Below are 16,368 nucleotides of genomic sequence, written 5' to 3'. Positions count from 1 at the left end.
GGGGAGCAGGAATCTATGACTAACCAGGACTCTTCTCAGGTGGCCGGGACTCTTTTCCAGGCCCAGTCTGCAATGATTGTGATGTTGGTTCTTGGCAACCACTTACTTTTAACTTATAAATGACAGACCGCTGAAATCAACTCACCTGTCTCTACTTTATTCTGCCTTTAGTATAGTATGGGCGGAATAAAGTTGATAACAGGTTCCCTTCAATGTCAGTTGGTCAATGAGTTATAAATATGTTTGAACATATGAGTATACTTGGTGTTATGTTCCAGTTCACATTTTTGGAATTTAAAAGTTAACAGACAACCTTGTAATGTACTGTTTCTGACATTTCTGCCTCCTGTTTTTTATATTGAAGGCACAGTGATTTAACACCTGTTTAGATTTGTCATCCAAGTCACAAAATAAAAGGTATGCCGTTTGCAATAAAATTTGCATAAAATAGTTAATTTGCATGTAATTTTAATGGTTCAAGAATGTTGGGCAAAATGGTCGGCCCTCGCACATGTTCACTTTATCAAATCTGGCCCTCCTCGAAAAAAGTTTGGACACCCCTGCCGTAGACAGTTACACAGTAGGGTAAAAGGTACTGCGGTCTAGAGCAGATGGAGCTAGCCGGCCATGGGTGAGAAAATCAACAGAATTCACAGACCATCGTGTTGTACAAAAAGGCTAGTGTGTACTGTAGATTACAGGCCCACGTGTATGGCGTTGAATGAGCGCCGGTATTGGGCAGGCTTCTGGCGTTCTCGGGCAAGTGGGTGCTCCTGGGAGATCCTACTTGGTTGGAAGCGCCTCCAAGACAATGCCAATTTCCCAACTATTAAGAATTGGCCTAAATTTCCACACTTATCAAGTCCTTTACTCTTTCACACAGGCGCCATTTATTTTGCCCTCTATTGACGGAATCTCATTCCTGATTTTTGATTGTGGATGCGTCATTCAGTTTCACTTTTTCTCTAACTGTTTTCTATTTTCAACTTTGGCCATGAAATATGTTACTCATATATATTTACCCACATTTAGAGAGATTTTATTTCTTTGCTCCTGCACACCAGCACTTGGTATCTGTTTACTGCGCTTGAGGTAACTTCAACATTAATATTGTTTCATTGCAATCCTCCTGTACTCCAGCGCATTATTTCTGACAGGTGCGGAGGTTCCCTTGAATCAAATGCCACTTTTATTGTTTTTCCCTTAGCGCTTTAGCATTTGATATATGCTTAAAACTTGATAATCTATGGCGCATGTCCGTTCTTTTATCATTGGGATTTTCCCACGGGAATTTCTGCCTTTAGTGCATCATCCCGAACATGCATAGAGGTCTTTCCTACACGCCGAATACCACAATTACAGACATGTGCAGTAAGTGATCTCTCTCTTCCTGTTTGTTAATTAGCTCTTTATTTTTGGGTTACATAATAGATGCCATTTCATCTTCCTTCTTTACCCCTAAGGAAGCTGCATGTGAGGTCTGTGATATGCATTGGCTCTTTTCACACAGTGCTTCTAATCATTAGATATTCTCGGAGGTTGTATGTATGCCTATTCATTTATCTATTATTTATATATGTACATTATGCACTTTACTTTATTTATGAATTAGTGTTCATTTTTTGGGGATACAGAATGTTTTATGTGATTTTGACTGCTTCATATTGCTTTTTAGGTGCACAGTTTTGCAAATCTTGACATATTCCGGAATTGTGATCTCCTAAGAATTTTTCAACCTTTAAGGTCAGTGCATGCCGTCGGTGGTTTCCTTGTTTTTTTTATTATGCTTAGGGACACCCCGGTATCTTATACTGTTTTAATTGTTTTTAATTATGTTGGTCCAATACAACTTAAACCGATTTAGAATTCTACCCATGGTGTGCCACTTACGTTGCTGCAAACTCTTTTTTTAGTTTCATTACATTTGATTGTATTCATACCCTTGGCTGATATGTTTTTGTGGTGCACGTTTAATTTTTGTATTTTACTCCTAATCCCTTGCGATGTTATGTGTGGGGAGCACAATCACCATCTGAATGACTGGAGTAGTGGTCATTGTGAGGCTAATGTCCAGGTGAGGATCTCTGACTCTTGTTGTGTGGACAATCACATGTCTCTGTGAATGTGGTAGACGATACACAAGGCGCGGCCTCATCTACACATTCTTGCTTGGCAATGTTTATATGATTTTTCAAATCTTTTATTTGCATTTGTTTTGTAAGGACACTTTTTTTTCTATCTACATTTTGAAAGAGATAACAAAACAGTGATTCCATCATCGTTATGCCATTAGTTACATAATAACTAGATTTTTTGGGTCAGTTCAATTACAAAAATACCAAACATACATTTTTTGTTACTTTTTTTAAATTTTGGAACATTAAAAAAAATTACATCTTTTTTTTGCATCCTTGTCTTTAACGGCCATAACATTTTAACTTTTTTACAAATCCAGCTGCATGGAAGCTTGTTTCTCTGGGACACATTACTGTTTCCATTGGTACTTCTTTGGGGGTACATGCAACTTTTTGATTGCTTTTTTATTTCATTTTGCGGGTTATGAGTTTTGTGATGTGCAATCATGTTATAGTATGGATTATTAGATATGTGATTTTAAATACATACATTATTTTTCATGTTGTTACATAAATATATTTAAATTATAAAGATGTTTAATTTTTAATTGTTCCTGGGGGAGCCCTGTGGCGTCCATGCTAGGCTTTATTGAACGTTTAAATAACAATACGTTTTTAATTATTTTACCTACAATAGCCACCCATATGAAATTCAGTTTCTGGTTCCCTGATTGGAGATTCTGGTCATTATCGGGATATTACCAAGTTGTCGAAAACCTACAGCATGTGACACTATTTTGGCCGCAAGCATCTGCCATCCCAATCACCCAATTCGCAGCATCCCGACAGGGGAGTACAACAGGGCGTTACGTGTCTGTTTAGACATCAAGGATTTTCACAAGGAATATGTCATCATTCATAATCGCCTCAAATAAGCAGGCTATCCCATTTGGTCTCTCAATTGTGTCAAAAATATTGCGATCACCAAAAATAGAGACTCTTTACTCAGAGATGGCACTGTCACAAAAAAATCCCCATCAAAAAAATGCAACACTACTAATCGTAATTCTGATTTAGTTACTTTTTCTACCAATTATTCTTTAGAATATGATCAGATTGTTCATCTCCTTAAAAAATATTAAGCCAAACGGGCCGTTACACTAGGTAATACTTTAGCTCCCTCCATGTATGCGTCTCATTGGCAAAAATGCAGAACATTGGCTCACATGCAAAGGCCTATATAATGTGGTCACAACAGATGTAATACATGTAAATACATCAAACCCTGTAAGGGCTCTTTCACACGAGCAGATGCCGTGCGGGTAATCCACTGCATGAAAGGAAAAAGAGCCAAGCCCTGTTACGGATAGCAAAGACACAGAACATTAACATGATTGATAATTCTCAGCGCCTCTCTGTGATCTTTTTACTACAAAATCACAGTGAGATAAAGTTGTCACTGTGATTTTGTAGCAAAAATGTCACAGAGAGGCACGGAGCATTATCAATCATGTTAGTGCTCTGTGTCTCTGCTGTCCGAAACAGGGCTTGGCTCGCTTTCACACAGCAGATTACCCGTATGGCATCCGCTCGTGTGAAAGAGCCCTAAGGCCTCTTTCACACGAGCGTGGTGGATTGGCTCCGTATGCGTTCAGGGTGCATTCTGTGAAGCTTGCACCATTTTGCAAGCAAGTTCAGTCAGTTTTGTCTACAATTGCAGTCTGTTTTTTTTTTGCATGGGTGCAATGCGTTATGATGCATTTTTCATGCGCGTGATAAAAAACGGAAGGTTTACAAACAACATCTCTTAGCAACCATCAGTGAAAAACACGTTGCATCCTCACTTGCTTGCAGATGCCATGTGTTTTTCACGGAAGCCCCATTTACTTCTATGGGGCCAGAGCTGCGTGAAAAATGCAGAATGTAGAACATGCTATATAGAAAGCAAAATATAGAACATAGAGCATTGCAAAGTATAGTATAGCCATCGGCCCCACTCGATCTTCAAGATCCAAGTGGGACTTAATAAAAAAGTAAAAAAAAAAAATGTAAATTAAAAATAAACAATTGCCTTTTCCTATATCTTCTCATTTATAAGAGATTAAAAAATGAAAAAATAAACTACACATAATTGGTATTGCCACGTTCATAATGACCTGATCTATAAAATGATCATGGTACTGTTTCTGCGTGGTAAATGCCGTACAAAATAAAAATTTATAACAATGGTGGAATTGCTGGGGTTTTTTTGCCTCGCAAAACAATTGAATATAAAGTTATCAAAAAGTCATATGCATCCCAAAAACAATAGCAATAAAAACTACAGCCCATTAAGCAAAAAATAAGCCCTCATACAACTATGTTGACAGAAAAATAAATAAGGTATGGTTCTTAGATTTTGGTGATGCAAAAAAACTGTTTAACAAAAAGGGATTTTATGAAATAAAAGTTATAGAACATTAAAATAAACAATCCAAATGTGGTGTCGCCATAACCCTATCAACCGACAGAATAAAATTATTATATCAAATATACCACATGGAGAACCCTCCCCCCCCCCAAAAAAAACACTGACAGAAATGCAATTTTTGCCCACGTTCACCTCCTAAAAAATGGATTAACAAGCTGTCAAAAAGTCAAATGGACCCCAAAATTGTACCAGTAAAAAATTACAGCCAGTCCTGCAAAAAAAAAAAGTTTCACAAAGCTACATTGACGGAAAAAATCTAACAATTAGGGGTCTTTGATTTGATGATGCAAAAAAATAAAAAAGAATAATAAAAGGTGATTTTATGATATAAAAGTGATATACCATGTATAAAACAATATACATTTGGTATCACCATTATCATATCAACCCATAGAATAAAAGTATCTTACCGAATATACCACACAGAAAACCCCATAAAAAATAAAATAAAAAAAAACACTAGCAAAATTGCAATATTAGCCCACTTCACCTCATAAAAATGAAATTAAAAGCAATCAAAATGGTACTATTAGAAACTACAGCCCATCCAGCAAAAAATTAGCCCCAATACAGCTCAGTCAACTATGAAATAAAAATGTTATGGCCCTTAAAATCTATTTCAGCAAATTCCATGTTAGAAAATGCAAATGCCTCTCCTTTGCTTTTGAATTCTGCCATCTGCTCATACAGCAGTTAATGACCACATATGGGGTGTTGCCATATTCAGGAGAAAATTGGTAACAAATTATGGGGTGAATTTGTTCCTGTAAAAAATTTGGCCTTAAGTGATTTTTTCTTGCAAACAATATAATTTTTCATTTTCATAGCCAAGTGTTTCTAAATATTATGAAACGCCTCTGAGGTAAAACTGGTCAGTAAACCCCTCAATTAGTTAATTTAGGGGTGTAGTTTCCAAAATGGGGTCACTTTTTGGGAGTTTCTACTGTAGGGTGCCCTACTGTGCCTTCAAATATGACATGACACCCAAAAGCCGTTCCAGCAAAATCTGCCCTCCAAAAAACATATGTTGCTCCTTTCCTTCTGAACCCTGCCATGTTCCCATATAGCTTTTTACAAACATAAATGGGGTGTTTATGTAAACTGCAGAATCAGTGTAATAAATTTTGAGGTTTGTTTTGCTGTTAACCCTTGCTATGTTATAGGAAAATTTGGATTTAAATTAAAATCTGCACAAAACAAAAAAATAATTTCACCTCAATTTTCCTGTAAAATTAAAATCTGCACAGAACTAAAAAATAATTTCACCTCAATTTTCCTTTAATTTTTGTGGAACACCTAAAGGATTAACAGTTTATAAAACCAGTTTTTAATAAATTTAGGAATGTAGTTTCTAAAATGAGGTCATTTATGGGTGGTTTCTATTATATAAGCACCTCAAAGTCACTCCAAAACTGAATTGGTACTTGAAAAAGGTCGGTTTTGAAAATGTTATAGGACATTTGAAAATTGCTTCTTAAATTATAATTCAAATGTAATTTTCAAAATGATGCCTACATAAAGAAGACATATAGGGAATCTTAAGTAAAAACTATCTAATGAGGTATCACTATCTGCCTTTAAGGCGTAGAATTTCAAATTTAGAAAATTATTATTTTTTCCAAATTTTCTGTAAATTTTACAGTTTTTATAACATAAAGGTAAAACATACCGACCTAAATTTACCACTAACATGAAGTACAATTTGTCACGAGAAAATTTTCTCAGAATGGCTTGGATAAGTAAAAGCGTTCCAAAGTTAATAGCACATAAAGTGACATATATCAGATTTGCAAAATAAGACCTGGTCATGAAGATGAAAAATGGCTTGGTCTTGAATGGGTTAAGACCGATATATCATACCTATTTTGATAACCTTATTCACACTGCATTTTGCCTTATTTTTAAGTGCACTATCTGCAATATGTGTCTGTACTGGGCTTGGTATATTATATAACTCTCTTTTATTAAGATGTTTGCATTCCAGCTCCTATTCCTTTCACACCAGATTTTCTGTCTTACTGCTTTTCCAGCCTGACTGTCAGTATATATATTTTTAGCATGTTATATGTCTTGTATGCTGTGAGGAAGGGCTTGTATGCCTGATTAATGTCTATCTGAATAAATGCATACACATTTGTCTGAATTTCTATAGATCAAATAAGAGCAATGATCAGAAATGATTTACTTCCTTAAGTTCATTAATTGTTATAAGGCATCAAACATTTTATAGACTTAAGACAATAAATGGACTCAATTGTGTAAGTATCAGCTAATGAAGGAATAATCACAGTCGGGAGAAAACCAAGCAGATGACCTGAAGAGGTTTTGGTTCTCAGAACTGGAGATGACACAGATATGTGAGAATCCAGTGAAGACAACCTGAACGTGTATCATGGTGATGGCCACAAGTGAATTACAGAACATATAGTGTGGACCCGGTAGTGATGGTGTCATATACAAAAAATATATCTGTCATAGAGCAGCAGAAAATGCTAGCAGAATGCTTGGGTGTATAGGGAGAGGAATTACCAGTAGAAAGAGGGAGGTGCTCATGCCGCTCTACAGAGCACTAGTGAGACCTCATTTGGAGTATTGTGCGCAGTACTGGAGACCATATCTCCAGAAGGATATTGATACTTTAGAGAGAATTCAGAGAAGAGCTACTAAACTAGTACATGGATTGCTAGGATAAAACTTACCAGGAAAGATTAAATGACCTTAACATGTATAGCTTGGAAGAAAGACGAGACAGAGGGGATATGAGAGAACTGCTAAATACATAAAGGGAATCAACAAGGTAAAAGAGGAGAGAATATTTAAAAGAAGAAAAACTACTACAAGAGGACATAGTTTTAAATTAGAGGGGCAAAGGGTTAAAAGTAATATCAGGAAGTATTACTTCACTGAGAGAGTAGTAGATGCATGGAATAGCCTTCCTGCAGAAGTGGTAGCTGCAAATACAGTGGAGGAGTTTAAGCATGCATGGGATAGGCATAAGGCCATCCTTCATATAAGATAGAGCCAGGGACTATTCATAGTATTCAGTATATTGGGCAGACTAGATGGGCCAAATGGTTCTTATCTGCCGACACATTCTATGTTTCTATCTATGTTTCTATATGATATTTATAAATTGAACGTTTGAGCAAACAGGAAATATAGAAATGTCTGTGATTGTAATAATTAACACAAGTATTACTTCACAGATCTTGACAATATGCTAATAGTTGTCTGGTAATTGTATGATTTCAAGCCTAAAAACAAAAACAAAAAAAATTGTCAAAGAGGATTCATCCTGTGTCATTCACCCTCCAGATGAAATCTGTAAGAAATAAGTATATTTGAATAACAGAAGTCTTATAATCTGCTATACTGGATATAATATGGAGTATTTCATATGTGAATTATAGATGGAGAGTCGTGTGGTTGTAGGTCTTGATGGAACGTATCAGGGTGTAAAATGCTCATGGTATACACTGATTATCACATGAAAAGGTCTTGGAGAATCACAGGAAACTCTTACAGATGCTAAATAGGAGTGTGAACAATAGGTCTCTACCCTGCAAATACAATGTGTAAATGAAGAGCCATCTCAGGAGGCCAGAAAATGCTAAACTGGAGAAGGTGGCACCATTATTCTGCCATTGTATATGGTAATGATGGAAGTCAGATCTGATCATCATAGGTTTCATTGATAATGAAGGTGGGACTGGGCATCTCCTGGGGGAAGAGGAGGAGCAGATAGCTATAGCCACCAAAGGGGTATAAAAGACCCAAACATAGCTCAGAAAGCTGGAATTTACCAAGGAATTTACTTGAATCACTGACTTGCTGAGGAGAAGACACTTGCTGAAGATAAAGTCCTGAGTGTGTGGAGGGTCATTTGTCTGGTAAGTATCACCGAACTGATTGTAAATGGAAGGAATTGTAAGATATTGTAATCTGTGCTGTGTATAAGGGCAATGTGTCTCTGTATTGTCTCTTGTGTATATCTCCATTTAGATTTTCATATATATGAGTCTCATCATAACTGGACACTGATTTTCCAACTTTTACAATACACATTTTCTACACTTCTTCTTGTATTTCATTTTTTGCACTGAACCTTTAGAATCAGACTCAGTAAAAGGGAGGAAATTCTTACAATGGGATTAACTAAAAAGATTTCAGTTTGTTTTTCAATTGAGTGGTACAGTTTATAGGTCTGCTTATAAAAATGTTGTACTACACAATGGCAATATTAAAATGTACAAATAATTTCCAGTCGACATCCACTTAAATCTTTGCCTTTCATAAATAGGCAAAAGATCCAAAAAGGTTCAAACTGATCAATAGGATGCGATAATTCATATATTAAGTCCAATACATATATAGAAGTGGCATTCATAGATAAATAAAAAGGAATATGATGCGTTCAAAACCAATCTATGTGGTGCGATAATTCATATATTAAGTCCAATATATACATATAAACTAGTATAAAATAATAGTAGTGTCACTCTTTCATCATTTGCTGTATAAAAAATGCTGTAGTATGAGGTTCTGTAAAATAAGATCTGTCCATTCATACACCTGGTGTATAAGAAAGAAGGATCCTTTTTCAATTGTAAGTGCCTTCCTTTTCTTGCAGATATGCATGAATATAGATATATATATATATATATATATGTTTCCACTCACTTTATAGTTGCTTCAACGTCTACACCAGAGGCATCCCTCGTGGTGTAGATACACTCACCCACCCTCGTATTGATGTGAGGCCTGTGTGTGTCGGCTCTCTGTGTAGCGGTCGTGTTCCTTCGGTCCAGTGGTAAAACTGTCTTCTCTTGTGTCGTGACTCTTGTGTCGGAGCTTGTGATTCTCTTTCTGTCACGTGATGCCTCGGGTGGGTGTTGAATAAAGCGTGAGAGGAAATCTTTTTAGTTTGTCCTGCAATCCTTTTTTAGATATTGCAATTAGATGGACAATGTGAACGGGTAATGGTGGGTAATAACTAGTAACTAGAGACCGCAACTACCCACCATTACCCGTTCACATTGCCCATTTTGAACTCATCATATTCCTTTTTATTTATCTATAAATGACACTTCTATATATGTATTGGATTTAATATATGAATAATCACATCCTATTGATCAGTTTGAACCTTTTTGGATTTTTTACCTATTTATAAAAGGCAAAGATTTATGTGGACGTCGACTGGACATTTTTTGTACATTTTAATATTGCCATTGTGGAGTATACCATTTTTATAAATAAGCAAATATATATTTATAAGTTGTTTTTTTTTGTCTTATGTGTGAAATAATCTGTACTTAACTCTCCTATATCATTTTCTCTATAGATATCGTTATCTGCTCCCCTAACTAAAGATATAATACAGGTCAGTACATATAACACATATTGTAGACAGTACATAGTGTAGATGATGGTGGAGCACAAAACATTTCTTTTGATGTTATTTTGTGCTCTTATGACTTCTATAAATGACTTCTTGAGGTCATGTCCTATTTGGGGGCAATCTTCTAATGTGTAATTATATAATAAGGAGATGAAGGGTATATAGTAGAAATGAACAGAAAAAAAGATGTTACTCTCGTATATTACATGGTTGCTGTGTTTCTGCAGATTTTCTAGTAAATTGTATCAGTTGATTTCCATATGTTGACTTCTGTAAGACTCAGTGGAATTTGATATTTTTTACACTGACTGTACATCACTTTACAACTATTAGTTTTAACATTTTAATTAGTTTCCATCAGTTCCTTTGGGATATGTACAATATGATATAACATGTGTAAAATGCTGTACAAATCTAATTATACACTACTTTAGATGACCCACTAAACCCAGGAGGTCAAATTAATATACACACTCTTTAAAATGTATATGGAGGGCTTGGACCTGTGGGCTCAGTATTCGTATTTGCTGATTAATCAGAGGGACATTCTCTCATAGATATCATGGACTTCTCTGTATTTAATTGTGTAATGACACTTCAGTGCCTGTAGGTGTCAGCCGACACCAGGCACACGCCGTACTTGGTAATAGTGTTACGTCCTCCACTATGTATCTATTGTTGTGTCCCTCACTGCTAATTACACAGTTGCTATATTGATTTCGTCTTTCTAATCTGGCCCTCACACAGGTTCGGCGTCTGCAGATCACCTCTCCCTAGTCCATCCTCAGCCCTACCATAATATTAAATGTAATATTTTAACAAGGATGGTAGGGCTGAGGATGGACTAGGGAGAGGCGATCTGCAGCCGCCGAACCTGTTTGAGGGCCAGATTAGAAAGACAAAATCAATATAGCAACTGTGTAATTAGCAGTGAGGGACACAACAATAGAAACAGGAATTATAGTCAGCAGACTATTGGAATACAGATCTAATTACACCCAGGAATCGGCTTATTGTAAAAACAAAAATTCAGAATGAAGGTTAATGATATTAGGGAGAGTTTTCAGTCCTTAAGGCATAATGTGGTCCATGTTTCAGTCCCCAAGGGGTTATTGGGATGTAAGTACCAGTTAGGGATTATTTAATACGTTAATGTGATTTGGGGTCCACATGTCAGTTTTTTACAGAATTTTTGCATTGACTACATCGTACGTATTGAAAACACACCACAGAGCATCATCATAGCCTTGAAAGCACATGGTGACTGATTGTGTCTTAGATATATGTAGGGTGCTTTAGAGGTCAGGTTTAACTTATCAAATTAAGTAATCATTTTGTAGGGGGATTATAGAGGAGAACTTTAACCACTACAGGACCGCCATACGCAGGATTGTGTCCTGGCGGCGGCCCTGTTATTCCTCCTGGACGCGCCATCTCGCGAGACGCGAGATTTCCTGTGAACGCGAGCACACAGGCGCGGCAGGTAAATGAGTGGATCTACAGCCTGCCAGCGGTGATCGTTCGCTGGCAAGCTGTAGATGCAATTTTTTTTTTAACCCCTAAAAGGTATATTAGACGCTGTTTTGATAACAACGTCTAATATACCTGCTATCTGGTCCTCTGGTGGTCCATTTTGCTTGGATCGACCACCAGATGACACATGCAGCTCTGTAAAGTAGCACCAAACACCACTACACCCCCCTGTCACTTATTAACCCCTTATTAACCCCTGATCGCCCCATATAGACTCCCTGATCACCCCCCTGTCATTGATCACCCCCTGTACGGCTCCATTCAGACGTCCGTATGTGTTTTGTGGATCCGCAAAACACGGACACCGCGGATCCGCAAAACACAGACACCGGCAATGTGCTTTCCGCATTTTGCGGATCCACACATTGCCAGAACTATATAGAAAATGCCTTTTATTGTCCGCAATTGCGGACAAGAATAGGACATGTTCTATAGGCTCTACAAAAAGGCTCTATATAAAAATAAATAGAGGAACATAAGTCCCTGAATGTGACATACAAGGAGAGAAAATCTCTATACAAGACCATTCAAGACGAGGTGTGTAATGACCCGGTGTAGCATGGAGCTCTTATCTATGTGTATGACTGATAAAATGTGGAGCTTAGTCTGAGGATGTCAGCAGTGATAAGTGTGGGGAAGCAGGTTACATATATTTATGTATTTGTATCATTAATTAATTAGTAGGAAGGAAAATAAGGACCTTTTATCTTATAAATCTTTTCTTCTTTCTCCAGGTGAGGACAGCATAAGAGGCTACTAGAAATATATTTTCTCTTCCTCTTATGAAGTAGAAGATAATCAAGTGCGACTTGTTAGTAATAGAACTAAAAACAGACTGGGTGAAATGTCTGCAAGATCTGAATATAGTAAACTTTTTGAAAGGACATTTCAGGAAACTCAACAAAATGAAAGGTTATTTAAATGTCCAGAATGTGAGAAATCATTTACTACAAAAGCATATTTTGTTGAACATCAGAGAATTCACACAGGAGTTAAGCCATATTCGTGTCCGGAATGTGAGAAATGTTTTACTTCAAAATTACAATTGGTGAGACATCAGAGAATTCACACAGGAGAGAAGCCATATTCATGTCCTGAATGTGAGAAATGTTTTAGTCAAAAATCATGTCTTGTTGTGCATCAGAGAATTCACACAGGAGAGAAGCCATTTACATGTCCTGAATGTGAGAAATGTTTTAGTCAAAAATCATATCTTGTTGTGCATCTGAGAATTCACACAGGAGAGAAGCCATTTTCATGTCCTGAATGTACAAAGTACTTTAGTCGGAAATCACATCTTGATGGACATCAGAGAATTCACACAGTAGAAAAGCCATTTTCATGTCCTGAATGTAAGAAGTGTTTTAGTCAGAAATCAGTTCTTGTCCGACATCAGAGAATTCACATGGAAGAGAAACCATTTTCATGTACTGAATGTGAGAAATGTTTTAGTCAGAAATATCATCTTATTCAACATCAGAGAATTCACACAGAAGAAAAACCATTTTCATGTCCTGAATGTAAGAAGTGTTTTAGTCAGAAATCAGGTCTTGTCCGACATCAGAGAATTCACATGGAAGAGAAACCATTTTCATGTACTGAATGTGAGAAATGTTTTAGTGAGAAATATCATCTTATTCGACATCAGAGAATTCACACAGAAGAAAAACAATTTTTATGTCCTGAATGTGAGATAGGTTTTAGTCAGAAATCACATCTTATTCGACATCAGAGAATTCACATAGCTAATTTTATGTCCTAAATGTGAGAAGTGTTTGTCATAAATCAGATCTTGTCAAACATCAGAGAATTCACACAGAAGAGAAGCCATTTTCATGTCCTGAATGTGAAAGGTGTTTTAGTCAAATATCAAATCTTATTCGACATCAGAGAATTCACACAGAAGAGAAACCATTTTCATGTCCTGAATGTGAGAAGTGTTTTAGTCAATAATCGGATCTTGTCCGACATCAGAGAATTCACACAGAAGAGAAGCCATTTTCATGTCCTAGATGTAAGAAGTGCTTTAGTCAGAAATCATATCTTGTTGGACAACAGAGAATTCACACAGGAGAGAAGCCATTTTCATGTTCTGAATGTGAGAAGTGTTTTTTCCAGAAGTCAGGTTTTGTTAAACATCTGAGACTTCACACATGGGAAAAGACATTTAAATGTCCTAAATGTGATAAGAGTTTCAGTCAGAAAACAAATCTTGTAGAACATCAGAAAATTCACAAAGGAGAGAAGCCATTTTCATGTCCAGAATGTAACAAATGTTTTATTCAAAAATAAAGAAGCCATTTTCATGTCCAGAATGTAACAAATGTTTTATTCAAAAATAAATTCTTGTTAAACATCAGAAAACTCACACAGAAGAGAAACCATATTTATGTCCTGAATGTAAGAAGTGTTTAGCAATAAAACAGATCTTGTCCGACATCAGAGAATTCACACAATAGAAAAGCCATTTTCATGTCCTGAATGTGAATAGTGTTTTAGTCTAATATCAAATCTTATTCGACATCAGAGAATTCACATAGGAGATCTGTTCATACAGCAGTTAATGACCACATATGGGGTGTTGCCATATTCATGAGAAAATGGGTAACAAATTATGGGGTGAATTTATTCCTGAAATCCCTTGTTAAAGTAAAAAATTTGGCCTTAAGCATTTTTCTTTCTTGCAAACAATATAATTTTTCATTTTCATAGCCAAGTGTTTCTAAATATTATGAAATGCCTCTGAGGTAAAACTGGTCAGTAAACCCCTCAATTAGTTATTTAAGGGGTGTAGTTTCCAAAATTGGGTCGCTTTTTGGGAGTTTCTACTGTAGGGTGCCCTACTGTGCCTTCAAATATGACATGACACCCAAAAGCCGTTCCAGCAAAATCTGCCCTCCAAAAACCATATGTTGCTCCTTTCCTTCTGAACCCTGCCATGTTCCCATATAGCTTTTTACAAACATAAATGGGGTATTTGTGTAAACTGCAGAATCAGTGTAATAAATTTTGAGGTTTGTTTTGCTGTTAACCCTTGCTATGTTATAGGAAAATTTGGATTAAAATTAAAATCTGCACAGAACTAAAAATTTTAAATTTCACCTCAATTTTCCTTTATTTTTTGTGGAACACCTAAAGGATTAACATAGTTTATAAAACCAGTTTTGAATAATTTTAGGAATGTAGTTTCTAAAATGAGGTCATTTATGGGTGGTTTCTATTATATAAGCACCTCAAAGTCACTCCAGAACTGAATTGGTCCTTGAAAAGGGTCGGTTTTGAAAATTTTATAGGACACTTGAAAATTGCTTCTTAAATTATAATTAAAATGTAATTTTCAAAATGATGCCAACATAAAGAAGACATATAGGGAATCTTAAGTAAAAACTATCTAATGAGGTATCACTATCTGCCTTTAAGGCGTAGAATTTCAAATTTAGAAAATTATTATTTTTTCCAAATTTTCTGTAAATTTTACAGTTTTTATAACATAAAGGTAAAACATACCGACCTAAATTTACCACTAACATGAAGTACAATTTGTCACGAGAAAATTTTCTCAGAATGGCTTGGATAAGTAAAAGCGTTCCAAAGTTAATAGCACATAAAGTGACATATATCAGATTTGCAAAATAAGACCTGGTCATGAAGATAAAAAATGGCTTGGTCTTGAATGGGTTAAGACCGATATACCTATTTTGATAACCTTATTCACACTGCATTTTGCCTTCTTTTTAAGTGCACTATATGCAATATGTGTCTGTACTGGGCTTGGTATATTATATAACTCTTTTATTAAGATGTTTGCATTCCAGCTCCTATTCCTTTCACACCAGATTTTCTGTCTTACTGCTTTTCCAGCCTGCCTGTCAGTATATATATTTTTAGCATGTTATATGTCTTGCTGTGAGGAAGGGCTTGTATGCCTGATTAATATCTATCTAAATAAATACATACACATTTGTCTGAATTTCTATAGATCAAATAAGAGCAATGATCAGAAATGATTTACTTCCTTAAGTTCATTAATTGTTATTAGGCATCAAACATTTTATAGACTTAAGACAATAAATGGACTCAATTGTGTAAGTATCAGCTAATGAAGGAATAATCACAGTCAGGAGAAAACCAAGCAGATGACCTGAAGAGGTTTTGGTTCTCAGAACTGGAGATGACACAGATATGTGAGAATCTAGTGAAGACAACCTGAACGTGTATCATGGTGATGGCCACAAGTGAATTACAGAACATATAGTGTGGACCCAGTAGTGATGGTGTAATATACAAAAAATATATCTGTCATAGAGCAGCAGAAAATGCTAGCAGAATGCTTGGGTGTATAGGGAGAGGAATTACCAGTAGAAAGAGGGAGGTGCTCATGCCGCTCTACAGAGCACTAGTGAGACCTCATTTGGAGTATTGTGCTCAGTACTGGAGACCATATCTCCAGAAGGATATTGATACTTTGGAGAGAGTTCAGAGAAGAGCTACTAAACTGGTACATGGATTGCAGGATAAAACTTACCAGGAAAGATTAAAGGACCTTAACACGTATAGCTTGGAAGAAAGACGAGACAGAAGGGATATGAGAGAACTGCTAAATACATAAAGGGAATCAACAAGGTAAAAGAGGAGAGAATATTTAAAAGAAGAAAAACTACTACAAGAGGACATAGTTTTAAATTAGAGGGGCAAAGGTTTAAAAGTAATATCAGGAAGTATTACTTTACTGAGAGAGTAGTGGATGCATGGAATAGCCTTCCTGCAGAAGTGGTAGCTGCAAATACAGTGGAGGAGTTTAAGCATGCATGGGATAGGCATAAGGCCATCCTTCATATTAAGATAGGGCCAGGGGCTATTCATAATATTCAGTATATTGGGCAGACTAG

General features: G+C 36.2%; 1 long non-coding RNA gene across 2 annotated transcripts; it reads left to right on the top strand.

Moving 5' to 3' along the window:
• The first annotated feature begins 143 nt into the window (after positions 1 to 143).
• On the top strand, positions 144 to 12,908 carry LOC122932742. Of its 2 annotated transcripts, none has more exons than XR_006388334.1 (4): positions 144 to 417; positions 1,676 to 1,743; positions 9,890 to 9,928; positions 12,214 to 12,908. It is a non-coding gene; the product is annotated as an uncharacterized LOC122932742 (long non-coding RNA). The 2 variants fall into 2 exon arrangements; XR_006388335.1 differs by lacking the exon at positions 144 to 417 and adding an exon at positions 520 to 1,371.
• Positions 12,909 to 16,368: the final 3,460 nt, after the last annotated feature.

The sequence above is a fragment of the Bufo gargarizans genome, chromosome 3 (assembly GCF_014858855.1).
Source record: "Bufo gargarizans isolate SCDJY-AF-19 chromosome 3, ASM1485885v1, whole genome shotgun sequence".
In the NCBI taxonomy this organism is placed as follows: Eukaryota; Metazoa; Chordata; class Amphibia; order Anura; family Bufonidae; genus Bufo; species Bufo gargarizans.
Note: the sequence above shows the minus strand (reverse complement) of the source record. Positions and strands in the feature narration are given on the sequence as shown.